At 44.6% G+C, this 21,674-nt stretch overlaps 1 pseudogene; it reads right to left on the reverse strand.

Moving 5' to 3' along the window:
* Positions 1-466: 466 nt before the first annotated feature.
* LOC133092909 (ubiquitin-conjugating enzyme E2 G1-like) lies at positions 467-20,397 on the reverse strand (annotated as a pseudogene).
* Between the last annotated feature and the right edge of the window lie 1,277 nt (positions 20,398-21,674).

Here is a 21,674-nt window from a genome sequence, read left to right on the forward strand (position 1 = left end):
GAAGGTGGGGTAGAATACAGGATGGTCACGGCGCCTGGCAAGGCCTGCATGTGGCGGTGCATTGCTGGCCCAGCGGGTCACAACTCATACTGCTGGCCCGCAGATCTCAGGACCCCACCTGCAGGCCTGCGGAAGCTGGCGGCCAGGGCCCAGGGACCCTGTTCTACCACCAAACAGACAAGCCCCTCGGCCTGTCGTGAAGGACCCAGAAAACTGTGACCTGGAGCTCACCCAGTGGAGCTGTGCTCTGGGGGAAGAGACTAGAAAGAGTGCCTGAGACGGCCCCGATGAGAAGAACCTACCGCCGATGATGCGGACACTGCAGTGTGGCTGGGAGGGGGCCTCCAGACACAAAAAAGGGACAGGAGAAGGAGGCAGCGCAGGTCCCTCTTCAATCAGGGACCGCCCCGCTTCACTCTCCATCCTCGCCGCCACCGCCACACCACGGGCAGAGGCGGAGGCGTGCTCATCCGCCAGCAGGGACCTGGCCGTGGAAGCCCCCTACCCTTGCACTGCCACTCCCCTGCAGCAGGGCTAACTCCCCTGCAGAGACGCAGGCTGGGAGGGAGGAGACCTCAGGCATAGGCTCGGCCCGCCTTCTCCTGGGAGAGAGCCGGGAATCCAGGAAGAGGCGCATGGGCTTGAGATGCGGCTGAGCGTCCGCCTTCTGGGACGGCCGGCCAGCCAAGGCCGGCAGCGCCCCCTGCTGCCCGTATTGAGCTGTACACACTCAGGGAGTACGGAGGAGAGAGATACAGCAGCGAGCGGGGAGCGGAGGTTCCGAGGCCGAGGCTGACAAGGAGGATGGGAGGTGAGGCAGAGAGGTGACCTGGGCAGGCAAGGGGGCTCAGCAGGAGGCCATCCCTGGTCTGATGAGATAGTTCCATTGTCCCCAGTCGTAAGAGAGTTCCCAGAGCTTAGCAGAAGTCCGGCTGAGGCCGTGCTCCCTGGGGTTAGAATGGATGGGATTGGTGAGAATGCAGTTGTGAATTGGGGTCGAGGGGTGGTGGTTGGTGGACTGGTGAGGTGGACCCCCAAGATTCCCACCGCCACCCCTGGGGAACAAGCCCCTCCCTTGAGTGTGGGCAGGCCCTGTGACTGTGACGGGCTACCACCCCCATGATGATATCACCTTATATGGGAAAAGGGATTTCGCGGTTAGAACGCAGTACCCGACTCAGCTGACTCTGAGTTAATCCAAAGGAAGATGCTCCCGGGTGGGCCTGACCTAATCAGGCGAGTTCTCAAAGGAGAGCAGAGCCGTAGCAGGGTTCTTCTGCCGGCCGGGAAGAGGCAAGCTGTGAGAGGAGGGCCGTGTGCCAGGCACCTGGGGGCAGCTTCTAGAAGCTGAGAGCAGTCCCTGGCCAGCAGCCAGCTAGAAAAGGGGATGTCAGTTCTACAGCTGCAAGGAAATGACTTCTGCTAACAACCACGTGAGTTTGGAAGAGGACTCGGAGCCTCAGGTGAGATCGCATCCCTGGCTAACATCTTGACTCCAAGGGGGTCTCACCTGGGGAGAGACCCTGAGCAGAGGATGCAGCCATCACAGACCTGGATCCTGACCCACCGAAACTGTGAGATGATAAATGTGTTCTTTGAAACTTCCAAGTTGGTGGTAATTCGTTGAGCAGTGATAGAAAACTAATACAGAGGTGTAAGGTGTAACCTCAGAGGGGAGGTGTGGCATCTTCATCGGGCCAGACTCACAGCGCTGCATGGCCTGTCCAAGGCCAGCTCCTCTGGGGCAGCCTGTGTGGACCTGTGAGCTGTCAGCCCCCAATGAACGTGATCTCTCCTCAGGGCATCCCTTTACTGCACGCTGCAGGCCATGTGGACTCAAACACTGATCTCTCCTCTCCCCTTTAATGAGGCATTTATAAATATATTTTAATAGTTACATTAAGCTCTCTCCTAAGCAATTTTGCAACAAAATACAGCTTTGAATTTGGGTGGTTTTTTTTTTTTCAAGGATACAATACTCTTAGTACAAAGCATTGTTATAAAATGTGCAAAGTAAGGTTACTATGATTTCAAAAATCAGGCTCCCCATGATTATCAGAACCAGTGGAAGAGTAGAAGCCCAGATAATGCCACACATAGGCCACTGCACTATTGTCATATTTCACTCAAGGCTCACTCAGTAAGTATTTATTCAGCATCCAGATGTGCCAGGCACTGTTGGCAGAGCTGGAGATGAGGTGATGAAGACCAACACAGAGCCCACTCTCACAGAGCTTAGTAAGAGGAACCAGACAATAAACATACAAATAAATTAATTAAATAACTTCAGATAGTGAGAGATGTCATGAAGAAGATAAACAAGATGCATTCATTTCCTATGGCTGCTGGTAGCAAATTACCACAAATGCAGGGCCTTGAAACCACATAAATTTATTATCTTACAGTTCTAGAAATCAGATTTCTAAAATCAAGGTGTCCTCGGGACTGCATTCATTCCGGAGGCTCTAGGGGAGAATCCTCGCCTTTCTTAGCTTCCAGAAGCCACCTGTGTTCCTTGGCTCATGACCCCTTCCTTGCACACCAAGCGTTTGCTTCTGTCATCTGTTTTAATCACCTCCCCTTCACCCTGTTCATGAAGGAGGGATTCCTACCCCAGGGTTATGGGGATGGATGAACACACAACACCCAACACAGGACAGATGAGATAAAAAGCAGTTTATTGGTCACACACACTCACAGCCCGGGAGAGGGGGATACTGCATACCCTGCAGGGGCACATGGGGGTTACACTCAGAACAGAGTGAACAAGCAGGGCGGTGGAAGGCAGGCTCTGTAGTAACAAGAGGGTGGGGTGGCCCCTGGTTCCCACGGGAGAATGTGACGGGCTTGTCTGAGTAATTCTACCAGCCGGGAGGGAATGGAAACCCACTACTCAGGGGTAAGCAGGAACTGAGCCTGATCTGTTTGATAAGGGGGCGGGGGGGCTAGGTGTTTAGCTGGGGGACCTTATCCATAGGAACAGAGTGGGGAGGGAAACTTGCTGTTGGGCCATAAGAGGACCACCAATTTCACCAGATGTCAAGACCACATGATCTCGAGTCTCATTTTATGTCTTACACCACATGGTCACATCTATTGTCAGGAAGTGGTTGAGTCAAAATTTCAACCTGTATTAATCTGACTCCAGAGCTGTGGTTCTAACCACCTCACTGCTCATCCCTCTTGCCCTGTGAACCGTGGCAGCCAGTGTGCAAAGATGGCCCCCAAGGAGCCACACCCGCCAGCATCAGTGCCCTGGTGACGTCTGCTCCCACACTGAGTCTGCATTGCCGCTAAGACTTGACTAAACCAATAGAATATGCTGAAAGTGACACTGTGCCTGTTCTGATCCTAAGAGGCCCTGGCAGCCTCTGCTTCTGCCCTCTTGGCAGCCAGCTGCTGTGTAAGAAGTCCAACTACCTCTTGTGGAGAGAGGCCACACGGAGAGACCCTAGAGGGTAAGATCCCTCCGTGGAGACAAAGGCCACAGGGAGGAGCACCAAGATGGCAGAGACGTCATCTTGGAATGTTCTAGCAAAATAGAGCCCGCAGAGACTGTACTGCTAGCCAACCTCATGGAGCAGAAGAGCTGCCAACTCACACCAGCCAATCCACAGCCCAGCGTGAGAGAATACAGTGGTGGTTGTTTTAAGTCACTAAGTTTTGGGGTGATTTTTTACTCCTACATAATTAAAATTCCAGTTTATATCTTCTCTTAGCTAACTTTATAGCAGTACCATTAGTGAAGCATAAATACTTCAAACCAGTGCTGTAGTAAGGAATACGACCTAATTCTCTCTGGGTGAGAAGAGCACTTGGGTGAATATACTCGTATATCAATAAAAAAGGGTGAAGAAGGACCTCTAGCTGTATTGCGTTTTTCATCATATATATTCACGTCTATGGATATTTTTATAAAGGTGTCCAGTGACTGCTCGCTCACTCTTTGCATATTTCCCATGTTTTAAAAAATATATTCTGTCCTAATGTTTGATTATTCTGAAGCCTTTCAAGAGAGAGTTACCTCATAGATGTCCTTCCAGAAAACACCAAATCATGAGCTAAACCGATTAGCTAACCTAGACCTGAGGCGATGTGTTAGGCTCTTTGTACGCCTCCGAAGAAAGATGGCCTGTGATTCTAGATGGTGCTGTCATTGTGCGGTCCCTGGTCTAAAAACATTCTAAAAGCCAGAGTAAGTGTCTCTAAGTTTTTTCAGATGCTAAAGCTGCTGGTCATCAGTGGTCCTCTCACCTCTTACATGGTTTGCGATGCAGTGGCGTTTTAAGGCCAAGCATTGTATTAAACTGAATAGGACCTGCTCACAGTTTCCTCTCATCACCGACTCAGGTCCTCTCATGGGCAAGGGAGAGCCTGGGATACGTCACCCCTGCCCCATCATTTAATCCCCCCAAGAAAGATATTCGAGGCTGACCCGCTGATGTGTGTTTATGTCTCGCACCATCAGAGATGTGCTTTCCTTCTTTCAGAAAGAAGTCTTGAAATGCTTATGTGGATCAGGCCCTTGTTCCCTGCACACGTTTCCACCCAGCCCTCTCTCAGGAACTCCAGAATTGCCTATCCGGCAGGGCTCATTGATTTCCCACCCGCCCTCTCTCAGGAACTCCAGAATTGCCTATCCGGCAGGGCTCATTGATTTCCCACCCGCACTTCCAGATCTCAGCCCTGCCCACCCAGTGACAAGCTAGGGCCATGGAAGGCGGCCTCTGTCTTCTTATCCCCGACTTCAGTCACTTTTGCAAGTCCCGATCCCTCTCTGTTCTATCTTTAGGATGTGCCCCCTGTGTTCCTACCCCATCAGACGCTCACCCTTTCTCACTTTATTATAGGCAAAGCCTCGCCCATCCATTCTCCACACAACAAACAGCTCGAGTGAGCTTTCTAACACGTATGTCTGATCTTCATACCTCCTTCATCTTCATCCTAAAGTCCAAACTCAGTCTCCTAAGGTGCATCCATTTACACTGGGAATTCTTTCTCACCTCCCGCAGAGACAGCAATCACACTGGGCATCTGCGCTTCTCTGGACGTGCGTGCCATACTTCCACCTCTGTCTTCACCTGCGATGCCTTTCTCTGACTTTCCAGCTTCTAGTTGTTCTCAGGGAACTTCTCAGGCATCATGTCCTTTGGGATGACTTGCCTGCCACTTGCCTGTCCCATCAAATGGAACTGTGTGTCCCTGGGACTTGCCTGGCGGTCCAGTGGTTAAGACTCCGAGCTCCCACTGCAGGGGTGGGGCATGGGTTTGATCCCTCGTCGGGGAACCACATGTCCCTGCTCCGGCTCCTGCAGACCCACTGAGTTCCCAGCACGGCTCTCACCCCATTGATCTAGACCCCAGTGGTTGGCCTCCCTTCCAACCTCCAGCCAGTTCGCCAGCTCTTTTGATTTATTTGTCTCTGGTTTCTCAGCACCTAGCAGAGGCTTGGAATGAAATCATCACTCAATAGCTATTTGTTGAATGAATTGCTTACAACCCAGCTCGAACCCTTTTCCTTTAACTCTGTATGGATGTAGTTCCCTCAAGCACTATTGAGTGGGCCGTGTCTGTGTGGGAGGCCTCCCTTATTTCCTCGTCCTTCCCCTGCCCCCGCCCGCAGCCCAGCCCTAAGCAACCAGCCATCTACTTCCTGTTTCTATAGATTTCCCTATTCAGGAACTTCATACAGACAGAATCATATAATATGTGATCTTTTGTGACTGGCTTCTTTCACTTAGCATAGCATTTATTAGGTTCATCCACATTGTAACATGTATCAGTACTCCATTCCTTTTTACGGTTGAATAATATTTCATTGTATAGATATACAGCATTCTGTGTATCCATTCATCAGTTGATGGACATTTGGGCTGTTTCCATTTTTTGGCTTTTATGTATAATGCTGCTACAAATGTTTATGTGCAGTTTCTATGTGGACAAATGAAGTTTTGTTTCCCTTGGGTAGATACCAAGAGTAGAATGGCTGGGTCATATGGTAACTCTATGTTTAAGCATTTGAGAAACTGCCTTTCTGGTTTCCAAAGCAGTTGAACCCTTTTATACACCCACCGGGAGTGTAAGAAGGTTCTGATTTCTCCACATCCTTGCCAAAACTTATTGTTTATTGTTATCTGATTTTTTCATGCTGGTCATCCTAGTGGCAGAAGTGACATCTCATCGTGGTGTGTGTTTGCATTTCCCTGATGACTAGTGATGTTGAGCATCTTTTCCTGTACTTATTTGGCCATTCATTTTGATTTGAGAGAAGGGGATCTCATCTTGCAGAACATTCTACCATCTCCCTCTCCCTCCCCCTCTTCCTCACCCTGTATCCTCCTGAATCCCACCCACCCACAAACGCTCACCTAGGTCCAAACTACATAGAGTGGCTTCCTCTTCCTCTGAAGGCCCTGCGCCAGTCAACACAAGGTCCAGGGCTCAGGGTCTGCCACCCATGGGCTCACCTGATAAAGGCTGGACTTCTGACACCAGCTGCTTAGATGAAAATTTCTCTATCTTGTTGCATCTGTGTAACTGGAATATGGGAGGGGCTTACTAGGAAATAACTCTTGGTATTTACATGTGTTTGAATGTGTGTGTTTCCTGCTTTGGAGTGTTACAAATTCACAAGGTGAAGAGCTACTCCAAAATTTCAGAGCGAAGGAAAGAGTTTGGTGGCATATGTTGAAATTCTGGACCCCCAAAGAGCTCACTTTTTGTAAGGATGTACTTCCCTTAAAGTAAAGCAAGTGGTTTTCTAAAGAAGGAGACTTTGGAAGATGAGAACCTCACCCATGCCTGACAGTAGCCATGGTGAGATTGTATGGAAAACTCAGAAATTCTAGAGCCACCTTTCTTAAGGCAAACTGCCTGGCTTAATAAGGAGTATTGTGACCTCTGATCGTGTGGTCATCTGACCAGCCTTGGCTGAGTTCCAGTCTCAGGCCAGTGCCCTTAACAGCTCTTTGCACTTCACTTGTCTCGGTAGAGAATAATCGACAGTATGTCCTCAATGTACTCTTGTTGATTGATGGAGGGACCAAGTCATCGGGTGGGGTCAGGTGAGTGAGTACAGGGGACGGGGTTGGGTGGGGCATGGGTTTTCCTCATTGTCGCACAATGTGAGCTCCACCCAGGTAGCCACTAGGGATTATTAGGAGTGACCAACAACAAAAACTCTATGGTAATTCTACACCTGTATGAAGGACAGGACATGCCCTGAAATGAAAAGACCAATCTGAGTTTTGGTCTCTGTTCCTGGTTGGTTCAAAGAGATGAGAAACTAACAAGCTGGGTGACTTTGTCAAATGGGCAAACCACCCTCAGACTAGTTTCTGCACCTGAATTCATTCATTCATTCATCTCTGAACAGTTATTGAGTACCTGCTAGGTGCCCAATACAGGGCAAAATGATGGAGCTAGAGATGAGTCAAAATCCTTATAATCCAGACAGGATGAAACCCAGCAGGACCCTGTGGGACCCTCCCGAGTACAAAAGCCTTTCTGTGTCCCCCATTTCTTGTGTGTAGGAAAATGGTTTCAGCCTCTTAGACCTTCCCTGAGTTCCAAAGGGCAGATTCAAACAGTCACTAATTAGAGGAATGAGGCAATGCAGAAACAAAGGAAAAGCAGTCAAGAAACAGTAGTGCAGGGATGGGGCAGGGTCCTGGTTCCTCCTGGGGGATATACATGGCAATATGCCTCTGAGTTCTTCTATTGGAACCAAGGCCTCCACCCATGAGGACTCCAGACTGGTTGGAATCAGAAGGCTGAACACCAGCCTGTTACCTCACCACCAGCCAATCAGAGGAAGGTCACATACGCTGCAGCCCACCCCCAAATTTTGCCATTAAAAACTCTTCCCCCCAGATCGTTGGGGACTTCGGGCTTTTTTAACATGAGCTGCCTGTTCTCCTTGCTCGGACTTCCAATAAACTTTTCTCTGCTCCAAACTCTGATGTTTTGGTTTGTTTGGCCTCACTGTGCATCGGACACACAAACTTGGGTTCGTCAACAAGGACTGAATGCAAGAGGAAGGATTGGGCCATTCGACCTAAGGGGACCCGGGAAATGTTCCTTCAGCAACGTGATGCTAATGTTGACTCTTGGCAGACAGGAAGGACTCTGCCACATGGATCAAAAAAGGAAAGGTGTTTTAGATGGTTGGCACAAAAGCAAACTCATAGAAATGGAGTGCTTATCTCGTCTGTCCCCAGCTCCCAGGGCATCAACATTCCCACTCTTACCGAGGTATGGGACTTCCAGGTCCACACCCACTGGTTGGTGATAACACCAAGTTCAAAGCCCACCTTGGGATCTAGTGCTCCCCAAGGCTTACAGAGGTTCCAGATTATTATTGAGCTCACTCCTCCTGGAGTCCAGAGTGTAGCTGAGGTGTACCTTGACTGAAGAGTAACAGATGCTGCCCATCATTAGCTTGCAGAAGTCATGGACACTCCGACTGCAGAGTGGGGGCCTGTGGGGATGAGGTCGTAGTTCAGGGGTGGGTTCTCTGTCTGGGTTTGATCGTGGAGCACTAGCATGGAGCCCATGGACCTAGAGCTTTCTTCTGTGTACCCACCTGTACGGTCCCAGGCTCTAATGGCTCTTTAAGACTTCCCTGTTCTCACCAACCACACCTCTTGGACCCAAAGACTGTAACCCTTCTCATCCACCTCCACCCGGCCCTCAGGGTCCTGAAACTTATTTTGCAGGCCCTGAAACCTGCAAGAGCTCATGATCTCATCTTCTTTCTCAGACAGTTAAGTATCAACCTCTAGGACAATAACAAGAGTGGAGTTCAGGAGATGGGCATTTCCTCCCAGACCAGTGGGTGCCTGTGCACACTTGCATGCTAAGAAACCCCTTTCCCATTCCCCGTAGAGCTGTGAGCAGCAGTCCTCAAGTTCTACCTGGGAAGTTGCTCTCATCTTCTCCTGAAGCAGACGACTTTTGTGTTTAAGAATGTGGGGGACCTTTTTCCATTGCTTTTTCTTTGGGCAGTAACTTACTATAGCGGGTAACCCTGACTTGCCTGGTCCTACTCTCTGCTGTGATATGTATATGAGTTCCTGATCCCCCTTCCATGAGATTTGGGATGGCCTCCACTGGTCAGCTCATGTGTGCTTATTGGGCAATCCAACTTCCATGGCAGTGCAGCTCCTACCTGGCATTTACACATGCTTATCCCACTTCGCTAGAGCAGGAGACAGCAGTGGCAGACCAGAACCGGTCCTGTAGCTTTGGGTCAAGGGTGCCTGAGTCTGGAGTGATGCCCCCGAAGTCTCACCTCCCTCATCCACTCCCAAGCAGAATTTGGCAGGCAACACCTAATGTTAAGAAAAATTAAAATTCTCATGCCTTTGTCAAAGCAGGAAGTTACAACTTGGAGCCAGAGAGACAGGGAGTCAGGGTACCATCCTCCTTGATGTTCACATTTCAAAGAGACGGCTCCAAGGCCCCCAGGAAAGACGTCTCTGGGGAGTCAAACTGGTACAGGGTTATTAGGTTTTTTTGAAAGTCTTACACACATCTCAAAGAGATAGAGAAAGGATTGTAAAGGAAACACCCTAAGAAAGGGAGGGAAGGAGTTCTCTTTCCCTTTTGGCACCAGGGAAAATCTTTTCTTTCCATTTGTAGTTACCCTTACACTGCCTAGGGGAAAAGGAGCAGGCGAAGATCTGCTGAGGGGCCGAGCTGCCTGGGAGGATGGTCCCCCAAGCGGAAGTGCCCCTGTAGTCCAGGAGGACTGGCCCTCCTTTTCCTGTTTGCTGGTTGCTTCACTTCTCGGGCCACTGGTCAGTCCGGGGGCTGCTGTCTATCGAGGTCTCACAAGCACCCTCCCAGATCCGGGTTCCCACATTTCCCTTCCTCATCCCCATCCCCATTTCTCTGTCTGAAACCTGCCGTATGCTGCATGGAGTGACCTTGGAAACACAAAAGTCTTTCTTCTTTTTGAGCCGCTGGAATCTGCAAATAGTTCACGAAGGTGTCACCAGGTCTTGGGGAAGTGAACTAAAACTCTGGATACCTGGGACCCTCCCCAGACTGATTAAATCAGAACCACTGGGCAGATTTTGTTTTTGGTTTTTAAAAAATATTTATTTATTTGGCTGTGCCGGGTCTTAGTTGTGGGATGTGGGATCTAGTTCCCTGATCAGGGATCAAACCCAGGCCCCCTACATTGGGAGTGCAGAGTCTTAACCACTGGACCAGGAGGGAAGTCCTGACTGGGAAGGTTTTAAAGCTCCCAAATCTTTAAAGGATTCTAAAGTGTAGCCAAGGTTGAAAACTGCTGGCAGGGGCAGAAAGTGGAGGGATCTTTTGTGTATTATTAGGGAGTCCAGACTGGAGCCTTTTGAGAAAGGGAAGACCTTTGAATTTTCGTAGGGAGAAGGATAGTACTGATAGATTGGGGATTTTGAAAGATGCTCTGGCAGCCGTGTGAAGGGTGCACAGGAGAGGAACAAGCCCAGGGGACCAGGTAGGAGACTGTTGGGTGATCCAGATGAGAGCCTGGGCTGGAGTGGAGGCAACAGGACAAAGAAGAAGACCCTCAAGGTCGTCCTTTCCCTGTCTCTCTGCTCTTAGGTTTCCGCAGCCTCTAAGTCAGTTTCCAGAAGAACAGGAGTTAGCGTTCACATCTAGAAGTGAGGCAAATGTCCCCTCATGAAGGGGCAGAAACATCTGCTTATGTCATCCATCAAATTCAAGTGTAAGGTAATTCTAAGAGAGCAATGATAAGGGAGAGAGATTCTGGATAATTTTATCTGTTCTCAATTGTACGTGTTTTTGTAACATGGTTACATTACGTAGGCATAGGAAAGCCAAATTCATGATAGTGAAAAGCATCGTTAAACAATTTCTTCTCGTGGTTAACATTCTTGTGGCAGATTTGAAGTTCCTGGGATGGAATGCTGGAGATTAAACCCGGGACTGCTGTCTTCAGTTTTCTTTGCCTTGTTTCTAACGGTCTGTGAAGGAGAATGACCAGTTTCCCAATCTACTTGGCAGTAGAATTCCCTAAAATGGAATAGTAGAGCCGTTAGTGTGGGGCTTAAGTCCTGGGAGCGGGCTGAGGTTCACGGAAATCTCAGGTGTGATCTAATCAGTCAGTATTTCTTCCCAGTAGGGGGCAGTGTTTGCTGCTCAGTCCTCCACAATGATGTAAGGTGCCACCTGCAGGGACTGACTGGTATCTTCTCTTCCTAATTCATCCTGTTAGTTCCTGTTTCCAACCATTGCCACAGGAAAATGTTTCTCCTGTGTGAGAATTCAGCAAGAATGATGGTTGCATCTCTTTTTCATCTGGAAAACCTCGATCTACTTTTGCATTTTCCTCTTATCAGACATTTCGGCGACCCTTGCCAGTTAACCACTCCCTCCTTCTGGAGACGCTTTATTTTCCTGACTCCCAGGATGGTGTTTTTCCTTGCTCTTCCTCCTACCTCTTGCTGTTCCCTCTTAGTCTCCTCTTCTGCTTTACTCTCCGGAGAGACTGAATATACAAATGGACAATAGTCAGATCATATATAAAAAGAGAACTCTGGGGGGGGGGGGGGGGGGGCTTCCCTGGTGGCGCAGTGGTTGAGAATCTGCCTGCTAATGCAGGGGACACGAGTTCGAGCCCTGGTCTGGGAAGATCCCACATGCCGCGGAGCAACTAGGCCCGTGAGCCACAATTGCTGAGCCTGAGCGTCTGAAGCCTGTGCTCCGCAACAGGAGAGGCCGCGATAGTGAGAGGCCCGCGCACCGCGATGAAGAGTGGCCCCCGCTTGCCGCAACTAGAGAAAGCCCTCGCACAGAAACGAAAACCCAACACAGCCATAAATTAATTAATTAATTAATTATTTTAAAAAAACTTAAAAAAAGCACTAGGCTTCTACTTTCTTAAAAAAAAGAGAACTCTGACCCACAATCTGCAGCAACCTGTCCAGGAAACCAACCCCTTGACTACAGTAACCAGCCCCGGAAGCCAGCCTGCTGTCAGTCCGACATGTAGGCAGCTAGACTGCCATCTCCAGTAACAATACAGGAAGTTCATCAATAACTTCTGCAACAACTGACCCCAAATGGCCAGGACTTAATAACTGACAGCTTTCCAATTTTTGTCCCCGCTTCCAACTTAAGGCCAACAGAGAAAGCCAAATATGCACCCTAAGCATTCACATAGGATGCCCCGCTCTAATTACCCCACCTCCAGCTTCCCCAGGCCCACAGCCTCAAATCAGGGACACTGAAGCCGTCCCTTTCTTCCACTACGAGGTTTTCCCGCTCTTCTGCCTGCCTGCCAAAATGCAAGTGATGGTGGCCAACTCCCTTGCTGCAGAAAGCTCTGGAATAGCCTTTGTTTTTCTCATTTGGTTCCACACTCCTCTGTGAAGCTCGAATCCCTGGAGTGTCTCCAGACTTGAACCTCAGACCTCTCTTCCCTAGCTACCCTTTCTCCATGGGGGTCTCGTCACGTCCCCTGGCATGAAGTACCATCAGTATACGGATGACAACCAAGTGTATGTCTCCTGCCTGATTCCTCTCTGAGCTCCAAATTCAATATACAAGCGCCCACTTCTAGACTTGGACTTTGAAAGGCATCCCAAATTTCCCATGTTCAAAAGACAAACTTCCTAAATTTCTCCCTCATCTTTACCATCTCAGCTCATGACACCAACCTCCATGCAGCCACTCAAACTTTGCTGTCAACCCTAGCTGACGTCCTACATGCCTCTTCTCATCTGTTGGAGTCCTGGGCTTTGCCACATTATTCAGAGCCATTCAGTGACTTCTGAGAGCTCAGCCTCAAAACGTTTCTCTCTATTTTTTTGTTGTTCTCCCCTCCCCCACTCCTCTGCTACCAGCCGAGTTCAGACCCCATCATATCTCACATGGTCCGTGCTACAGAGTGAATGAACAAGCAGCTGGGTTGCTTTCTCATCGACCTCCAATATCTGACTGTTCCCAGTGGTTCTAAAGAGCCTTGTCAGCAGATGTAATTTATCTTCCAGGAAAATTTGAGATTACATTTCATGAAAGATTTGTTATTAACAAGGGGGTGGTGAAATGTAAAGGTAATTAATCTTTGAGTTAGGCTCTTCATAAAAAAAAAAGCCAAAAGTTTCCATATTGCAAAAGATTTACACATCCATTCATCCTCAGAAACACTGAGGCCAAGTATTGACCACAAAATACTTATTAATTCTCCTATTATTAGGAGATATTATTAATATCTCCTATTATTATTAGGAGATATTATTAATATCTCCTGTTATTGTTCTATATGGTATTGGTTGCATGTTCTTATACACCTTTCTCTCTCTCTCTCTCTCTCTCTCTGTATATATATGTACAAATATATGCAAGTGTACTAGGAAAAAGAATAGAGGTTAAAATCATGATTACCCACGTAGCTGAACCCAACTATATCACAACTTTACATCTTGCAACATGTATTCCAGATATTTCATATTTATAAAACATTATAAAGACCCTCCACACCCCACTCCTTCATTCTATTTCCATTCTTCCCTCTGCAGAGGCAACTGCTATCATGAGTTTACTATTTTTGTTTGTTTTTGTACTTAGACTAAATTTTATAAGTCTGTAAGTAAGATATAGTTTGTTTTACTGATGTTATGTTTTTTAAATTGGTATATTTTAGGTATTATTTGGCAAATTACTTTAAAAATTCAACATTGTTTTTTATGTTTACCCATGTGGAAACATATTCTGATTCATTCTTCATGCATCCTTGTTTCCTTTCCATCACTGAGGTTTATTGAGTTGTACAGAAAAGTAGACAAATAATGAGCATCAGCTCAATCAATTTTCATAAAGTGAACATATCCATGTGACCACAAACTGGATTAAGATATTGAATATTAATTACACCCCAGAAGCCTTCACATGACATCACCTGGCCATCATCTGCTCCACTTCCCCAGAGAAAACATTTTCCTAACTTCTTACACCATAGTTGCCAGTTTAAGAACTCTGTATGGAAGGAATCAGAGTTTGTAGACTTGTGTCTGACTTCCTTTGCTCAACTTTATATTCGAGAGATTCATCTATGTTTTTTGCATAGAGGTAGTTTGTTCATTTAAAATTTTCCCTTTAACAGACTATACTTTTAGAACCATTGTAGACTGTCAGAAAAATTGGGAAGATAGTACAGAGAGTTCCTATATACCTCATCCAGTTTCCCCTATTACTAACCTCTTACGTTAGTATGGTACATACTAATGTAACCAATATCAATACCTTATTATCAAAAGTTCATAATCCATTTCGATTTTCTTAATCTTTACCTAATGCTCTTTTTTTCTGTTCCAGGATCCCACATGACATTAGTTGTCAGGCCTCTTTAGGCTCCTGGTGGCTGTAGCAGTTTCTCAGACTTTCCCTCTTTTGATGCCCTTGAGAGTTCCTATGAGGTCTGGTCAGGTATTTTGTATGGTGCCCCAATATTGGGATTTGCCTGGTGTTTTTCTCATGATAAGACTGGGGTTTAGGTTGGTGGGAGCCAGATCACAAAGGTGAAGTGCTATTTTCATGACACCACAGCAAGCATATGTACTGCCAACATTATTGATGACTGCTGATAGTGGCCTTAGTCACCTGCCTGAGGTAGCGTTTGTCCGGTTTATCCCCTGTAAAGTGACTCCTTTTCTCTCCCTTTCTATGTTGTACAGTTTGGAAGGAGGTCATTCTGCACAGCCCGCACTTACAGAGTGAAGAGTTTTACTCCCTCTCCTTGGAGGCAGAGTATCTACATAAATTCCTTGGAGTTCTTCTGTATGGGAGATTTGTCTCTTCTTCCTCATTTACTAATTTATTCAATCATTTATTTACATCAGTATGGACTTGTGGATATTTACTTTATTTCCTGGGTTATAATCCTTTGACCCCTGGCACTCTTTCAATGGGCTACTGTGGTCCTTTGTCCTTTGACATACCGGTCGATGTTTTATTTTGTTTTGTGTTGAGCTCTTCCTCACTTTCAGGGACTACCAAGTTATCCAGGCTCATCTTGTATATGTCCTGCCTAGTCTTAGAATCAGCCATTTCTCCAAGGAGCCCTGGTTCATCTTATTGGAGAACGGTGTTAGAAACCAAAATTTGGGTACTAAGCCATGCTTGTTGATACTGGGGTGTCATTTCTTGTTAGACTTCTCCGATGACAGAGCAAAAAATATATGTGTACTAAGTGGTGTATATATAGTGTAACTATAAACCCTTGTATATGTAACCATCTGTATCTATATTAAGCAAAGCATGAGTTCGTATTGATATCTCAAATCCATTACTACATGGATCCTACCCTTGTTTATCCATAAACTCCCATTCTAATACTGAGAAACCTGGCTCCACCATCGGCCATACGTTGATGTGATTGTTCCAGTCTAGTATACATATATAGCTGTATCAGAATTGTTAACCAGTACCCAGAGGGAAATAGCTTTATCCACTAGTGTACAGAGCTCATATGCAGTTCCTTTTGCCTTTAGTCTTAGAGGTCTCACTCATTTCCAAAGACACTTAGGTCAACACCTCTCCCCACCCCACCTACCCATCCCTTTCAGTGAGGTTGTTTCATGTTTGTAATAGTTAACTTGAGAACTGCAATAGTTAACAAGTTAGGGCTTCCCTGGTGGTGCAGTGGTTAAGAATCCACCTGCCAATGCAGGGGACACGGGTTTGAGCCCTGGTCCGGGAAGATCCCACGTGCCACGGAGCACCTAAGCCCGTGCGCCACAACTACTGAGCCTGTGCTCTAGAGCCCGCGAGCCACAACCACTGAAGCCCACGCGCCTAGAGCCCGTGCTCTGCAACAAGAGAAGCCACCGCATGAGAAGCCCGCGCACCGCAACGAAGAGCAGCCCCTGCTCGCCACAACTAGAGAAAGCCTGCGTGCAGCAACGAACACCCGATGCAGCCAAAAATAAAATTAAAAAAAAAAGTTCACTAGTTAACTTCTGTTGTCACAGTCTGCATTCCTTCCTGAGTTCCCCCAACTTCTTAAATGATTTTTTAAAAAATTTGCAGTCATCAAATTTCACTCTTTGTTCTATAGATTTTGACAGATGCATAGTATCTTGTATCAACCATTACTGTAATTTTACTGCCCTAAAAACTTACATTACAACAATTTTACTGCCCTAAAAATCCCCTGTGTTATTCATCCTTCCCCCCTTCCTCCTGAACCCTGGAAACAACTGATCACTTTACTGTGTCTACAGTTTTACATTTTCCAGAGTGTCATATAAGTGGAATCATACTATATGTACCCTTTTCATACAGACATCCTTTACTTGGCAATATGCATTTAAGTTTCCTTCATGTCTTTTCATGGTTTGATAGTCATTCTTTTTATTGCTGAGTAATATTCCATTGTATGGAGGCACCACAGTTGGTTTATTTGTTTGTTTAATCAGTTCCTGATAAAAGTGTGTTAAAATTCCACCCTGTTCATAGATTTGTCTTTTTCTTCTTTTTTGTTCTACAATTTTTGCTTTATAAACTGATGATACATTTAGTACATACAAATATAGAATTTTTATATCTCTCTGATGAATTGAGTCTTGTCATTATGAAATGCTCCTCCTTATCTCTAATATGCTTCTTAGTGTATTTTGTCAGTTATTAGCATACTTATGCCAACTTTATTTTGTTTAGTGTTTGCATGGCATATTGTTTTCTGTTCTTTTGCTTTTAGCATTTCTGTACCCTTATATTTAAAAGGTGTCTCTTATAAAGCACATATAGCAGGCTTTATGTTTTTATCCTGCCTGATAATCCTTGTCTTTTAATTGAAGTATTCTGTCTTTTATATGTAATATAATTACTGATGAATCTGGGTTTAAATCTACCATCTAAATAATTATTTTCTGTTAGTTTCACTTGTCTATGTTCCTTTTCTTTCTTTCCTTTTTTGGATTACTGAAGTTTTTATTTCATATTTCCCCATAGTTAATTTATTATCTATGCATTCTTTCATTATTATTTTAGTGACAACACCAGAGATTACAACATGCTCCCCATAATTAATTTATTATCTATGCATTCTTTCATTGTTATTTTAGTGACAACACCAGAGATTACAACATGCTCCTCATAATTAATTTATTATCTATGCATTCTTTCATTATTATTTTAGTGACAACACCAGAGATTACAACATGCTCCCCATAATTAATTTATTATCTATGCATTCTTTCATTATTCTTTTAGTGACAACACCAGAGATTACAACATGCTCCTTGAATTATTAAAATCTTTATTTTGCTTTCAATTTTAAAGGATATTTTCTTCGGGTATAGAATTCTAGGTTGGCAGTTATTTTCTTTCAGCACTTTGAAAATGTCATTTCTTTTTTTCTGGAGGGGGAGATTCTATCATTCCTTTTGAGAAATAAGACATATATTTTATTGGTGATTCTTTAAGTTATGTATCTTTTTCTTCCCCCATCTCATTTTAAGATGTTCTCTTTGTCTTTTGTTTGCTGCATTTGTATTATGATGTGCCTACAGGTGACTTTCTTTGAAGTAATTCTGCCTGACGTTTTTAATATTTTTTTAATCCGTGGCTTGATTTTTTGAAATCAGTTTTGGGAAATTCTCAATCTCTACCTCTCCAAATATTTCTTCTGCTCCATTTACTTTCTTCTCTACTTCTAGGACGCCAGCTGCACTTGTGTTAGTCCTTTTCCCTATATTTCTTATACTCCTTTTTTGTACTTTCCATTATTTTTTTTTCCTTGTGCTTCACTCTAGATGTTTTTAACCTACTTCTTCTAATTCATGAACTCTTTCTTTAGCTGTGTCTAATCTACTACTAAATCTATTCACTGAATTGATATCTTTTTATAGATTCTAGCTTTCTGCTGAAATTGTATTTATTTATGAATTAACTTTGGGAATTTATTTTTTGCTGGAGAAATATTTCATCTAAATATTCAAATTATGTTTCTCAAGTGGCTTTTCATTTAGTTGATCCTTTCTATTTTTCTTTGTTCTCTTTTTTGTTAATTTCTGTTCTTGGCTTAAATTTTAATTTATTCTACTTCCTTTAGTGTAGCTCATAGTTTTGTTTTGTTTTTTTTTGCCACGCTGTGCAGCATGCAGGATGCTGACCAGGGATCAAGCCTGTGCCCCAGGTTAGTTCCCTGACCAGGGATCAAACCCATGCCCTGCTGGCATTGGGAGCATGGAGTCTTAACCACTGGACCACCAGGGAAGTCCCTCCTCTTTTGCTTTTGAGTTAAGTTTCATTTATTCATATTATTTTTCTTTTTAAAAATGTATTTAATGCTATAAATTTACCTCTAAGAACCACTTTATGAACCCAGAGGTTTTCATATATAGCACTCTCTATGTCATTTAATATCTTATTGTTTCTACTGTGTTTACTTCTTCAACCAATGAGTTAAGTAGACATATATTGGTTTTTTGGTTCTCAGATATAAGGTTTATTGACTATGTATTTATTATGGATGCCTAACTTTTTTAAAAAATAAGAAACAGGATTTGTTTTTCTATCAAATCTCTAATCCATGCTCCAGCCAATGCATGGAGCGTAAATCAAGCCCCATGTAGACTCTTGGTAAAAACATTTGTAACTTTCTACAGGGCAAAAAAAAATCAGCTTTTTTTTTTTTTTTAATTGGAAAAAAATTATATTTTGGAAGAACTCACTACATAAGGTGACAGAATTCCAAAATCAAATTACATGAAAATATACATCGCAATTTCTTTGTACAATAGGTGAGAAAAATCTGCAGTATAGAGAATAGAGGCAAAGAAATATGAAGGGCTGAGGAAAAGGGTATGTGGGTAAACAGCATTTTAAATAGCAAACCCAGAAGTTAAGTAGAAAGCCTGTAGCTGTGCATGATTTATTCATCCAATATTCACATTAGGTAACTGAGGGCAAAAATAAAACCAAATCAGAATTTTTTACTGTTTGGGGTACATTTCAATAATTTTAAATCTGAATTGAATTCAGAACCAACTCTTTTTAGTTCTTGGGGATAATGACTGAATTCAAGAGCTCTCAACAACGAAAACATGTTATTGAACTATCCAATCCAAGAGATGGATGCAAGTAGAATACAAAAGGGACAAAGCACCTAGTGACAACCATTCCTCTGAAGTCATCATTAAAAATCAAGTAGTTGCTTATTGAGTGTTTCAGTATTTGCACTAAATGATTTGAAAACTTCCTGGTAGACTGAAGAGATAAAAGCAAAGGGAAGTGTGTCAAAACGAAGAAGATACAAAGTTTAGTAAGTGAAAAGAGTTTAATGAAGCCTCAATAGTTTACAGGAAATTAAATGGAATCTTTTAATCCTAATTGCTTTTTATCTGACATGCTTTAAGGAGTCTTTTAGAACTGATAAGAAACAACGAATAGGGAAAGAAAACCTGCTAAAATCTTTTTAGAATTTACATGATTCTTATTTTACTACAAGAAAGCATTATTGGGTACAAGGTATGTTTGTGGATGTACATGAACAGTATATGTATTTTCCGGATCATGTTGTGCTATGTACAGGTCTTTACAATTCTTCCTGAAGGTTAAAACAGTTCTTTAGAATTCAAAATGCATAATCATCTGTAAGTTGGCACTTGTTAGGCTCTTGTCAGCATTGATACTGACATGTTTTATTGCAGCCCAGTTCCAGCCAGTGTTTGCCAAATTGTTACAACAGAAGTCCAGCAATAGGTGGGTAGAGTGCAGGAAAAACAGTGCCATGTTTCTCAATCGGGGGACCCTGAAATGAGTGAAGTTACAGCTGTTGAATAAATGTCACTCAAAAGCAGTCTCTTGCTTTTTCTTACACAGCGGGCAACCTTCCTTTTGAATTCTCCATTTCTGTCTTCCCTCCATTCTTTCGCAGCATCAACATAGGCAGGTGAGACTCCATTAGGGTCTGGCAGCATAGAAATGACACTAATCATGATGGTTTCCACGGTGTGAATAGGCAGCCAGTGTTCCTCTGGCTTTTCATAGCCATATTTATCTTCCCCCGGCTCGTGAAGAATAGAAATGCATGCATCACCATTTTTATCAACATTTGGGTGCCAGATTTCTGTAACGAATTTCATTTTAGGAGGCCCAAGGGGATAATCTTTTGGGAAAGTGAGATGAGCCTGAAAAACACCACCTTCATAAAGTGTATCTGGAGGACCAATAATGACTTTCCATCGATAGAGAGCACTGTCATCTATTCAACCTGCTGAAAAGCCTTCCACTGGATTTTTGTTGAGTCCTGCCAGCAGTCTTCGCAGTAGCAGTGCCAACTGCAGCTCCCTCATCCGCCCCGCCAAGGGCCCGGGCTGGCGCCGGGGCTTCCGAAGGACTGGGGACAGGCTCTGGGGCTGCTGGAGCTGGGTGTGCTGAGGAACCCAGGTCCACACGACGGGAGCGCCGAAGCCCACGGAGTCTGCTCGCTTCTGCTTTCCTCACAGCGCCTCACGCCCGGAAGGGGAGGGTGTCCGTGCCGCCGCGGTGCGCACAGGGCAGCATTTTTTTCTTTTAAAGAATATTCTAGATGTTTTTGTGGAGATGAAAAAGTTCACATTTTACATGGGTCTGTGCTCTCTTCGTTTATGTGCTCAAATGTTCCCTCCCTGCTGTCACTTCTGCACGGAGAAGGCATGGATCATCGCTCTGCAGCTGCACTAACGCTTCTATCTCCACGTCGCTGCACTAACGGTCCTATCTCCACGTCGCTGCACTAACGCTCCTATCTCCACGTCGCTGCACTAACGCTCCTATCTCCACGTCGCTCCATAGTTTGGTAGCCTGGAACCATGGTATGATTTCACTTTATAATGCCCCAAGAGCAACTGGAAAGTTCTGAATTAAAGTCTTCAGACCTTTTTTGAGTGCCTACTCTTAAATCACCAGGAAGTGATTCTGCTGGTTCTGAGAAACATAAACGGTGCTGGGAGAGGAGTTTTCCTCTGAAGTGGCAGGAGGATGTTTTCTAGGAGTCAAGGGAACCAATTTCTCCTCTGCTTAGACTACTTTTGGTAGGTGTGGCTCTCAGGCCCTGGGAATGGATGCTGTGCTCTCTTCTGACAGGTGCTGCCATGGAAGAACCAAGAGCAGTAGATCCAGGAAAAGCTGACATCCTAGTTCAAAGGCTGCCAGGCAGAAGTATTCTCACTTACTCTTACTTACGGGAGAGTCAGTCTTTTGTTCTATTCAGGTCTTCAACTGATTGGGTAAAGCCCACCCACCTTTGGGAAGGGCAATCTGTTTTATTCAGTCTAAAGATTTAAATGTTAATCTCATCCCAAAACACCCTCACAGAAACACCCAGAATAGTGTTTGAACAATTATCTGTACACCATGTGGCCCAGTCAAGTTGACACATAAAATTAACCATCACATCATAATATTAATATGAATACTACTAACATGTTAATTACACCTGCTGATTTTCTCATATTATCCTGTGTTAAACCAACCTGGCATTCCTGGATAAACCTATCTCTATTGTGATATAGTGCTTATTTTAGAATTGCTGGATTCAGTTTGCTAATACTGTATCTAGCATTTCTGCATCTATTTTCAGAAGTGATATTGGCTTGTGATTTTCCTTTTTTGTCCTTTTTTATCCGGTTTGGTATGAGTGTTCCAGCTTCATAAAATGAGTCAAGGATTTTTGA

The sequence above is a fragment of the Eubalaena glacialis genome, chromosome 6, assembly GCF_028564815.1.
Source record: "Eubalaena glacialis isolate mEubGla1 chromosome 6, mEubGla1.1.hap2.+ XY, whole genome shotgun sequence".
Classification (NCBI taxonomy): domain Eukaryota; kingdom Metazoa; phylum Chordata; class Mammalia; order Artiodactyla; family Balaenidae; genus Eubalaena; species Eubalaena glacialis.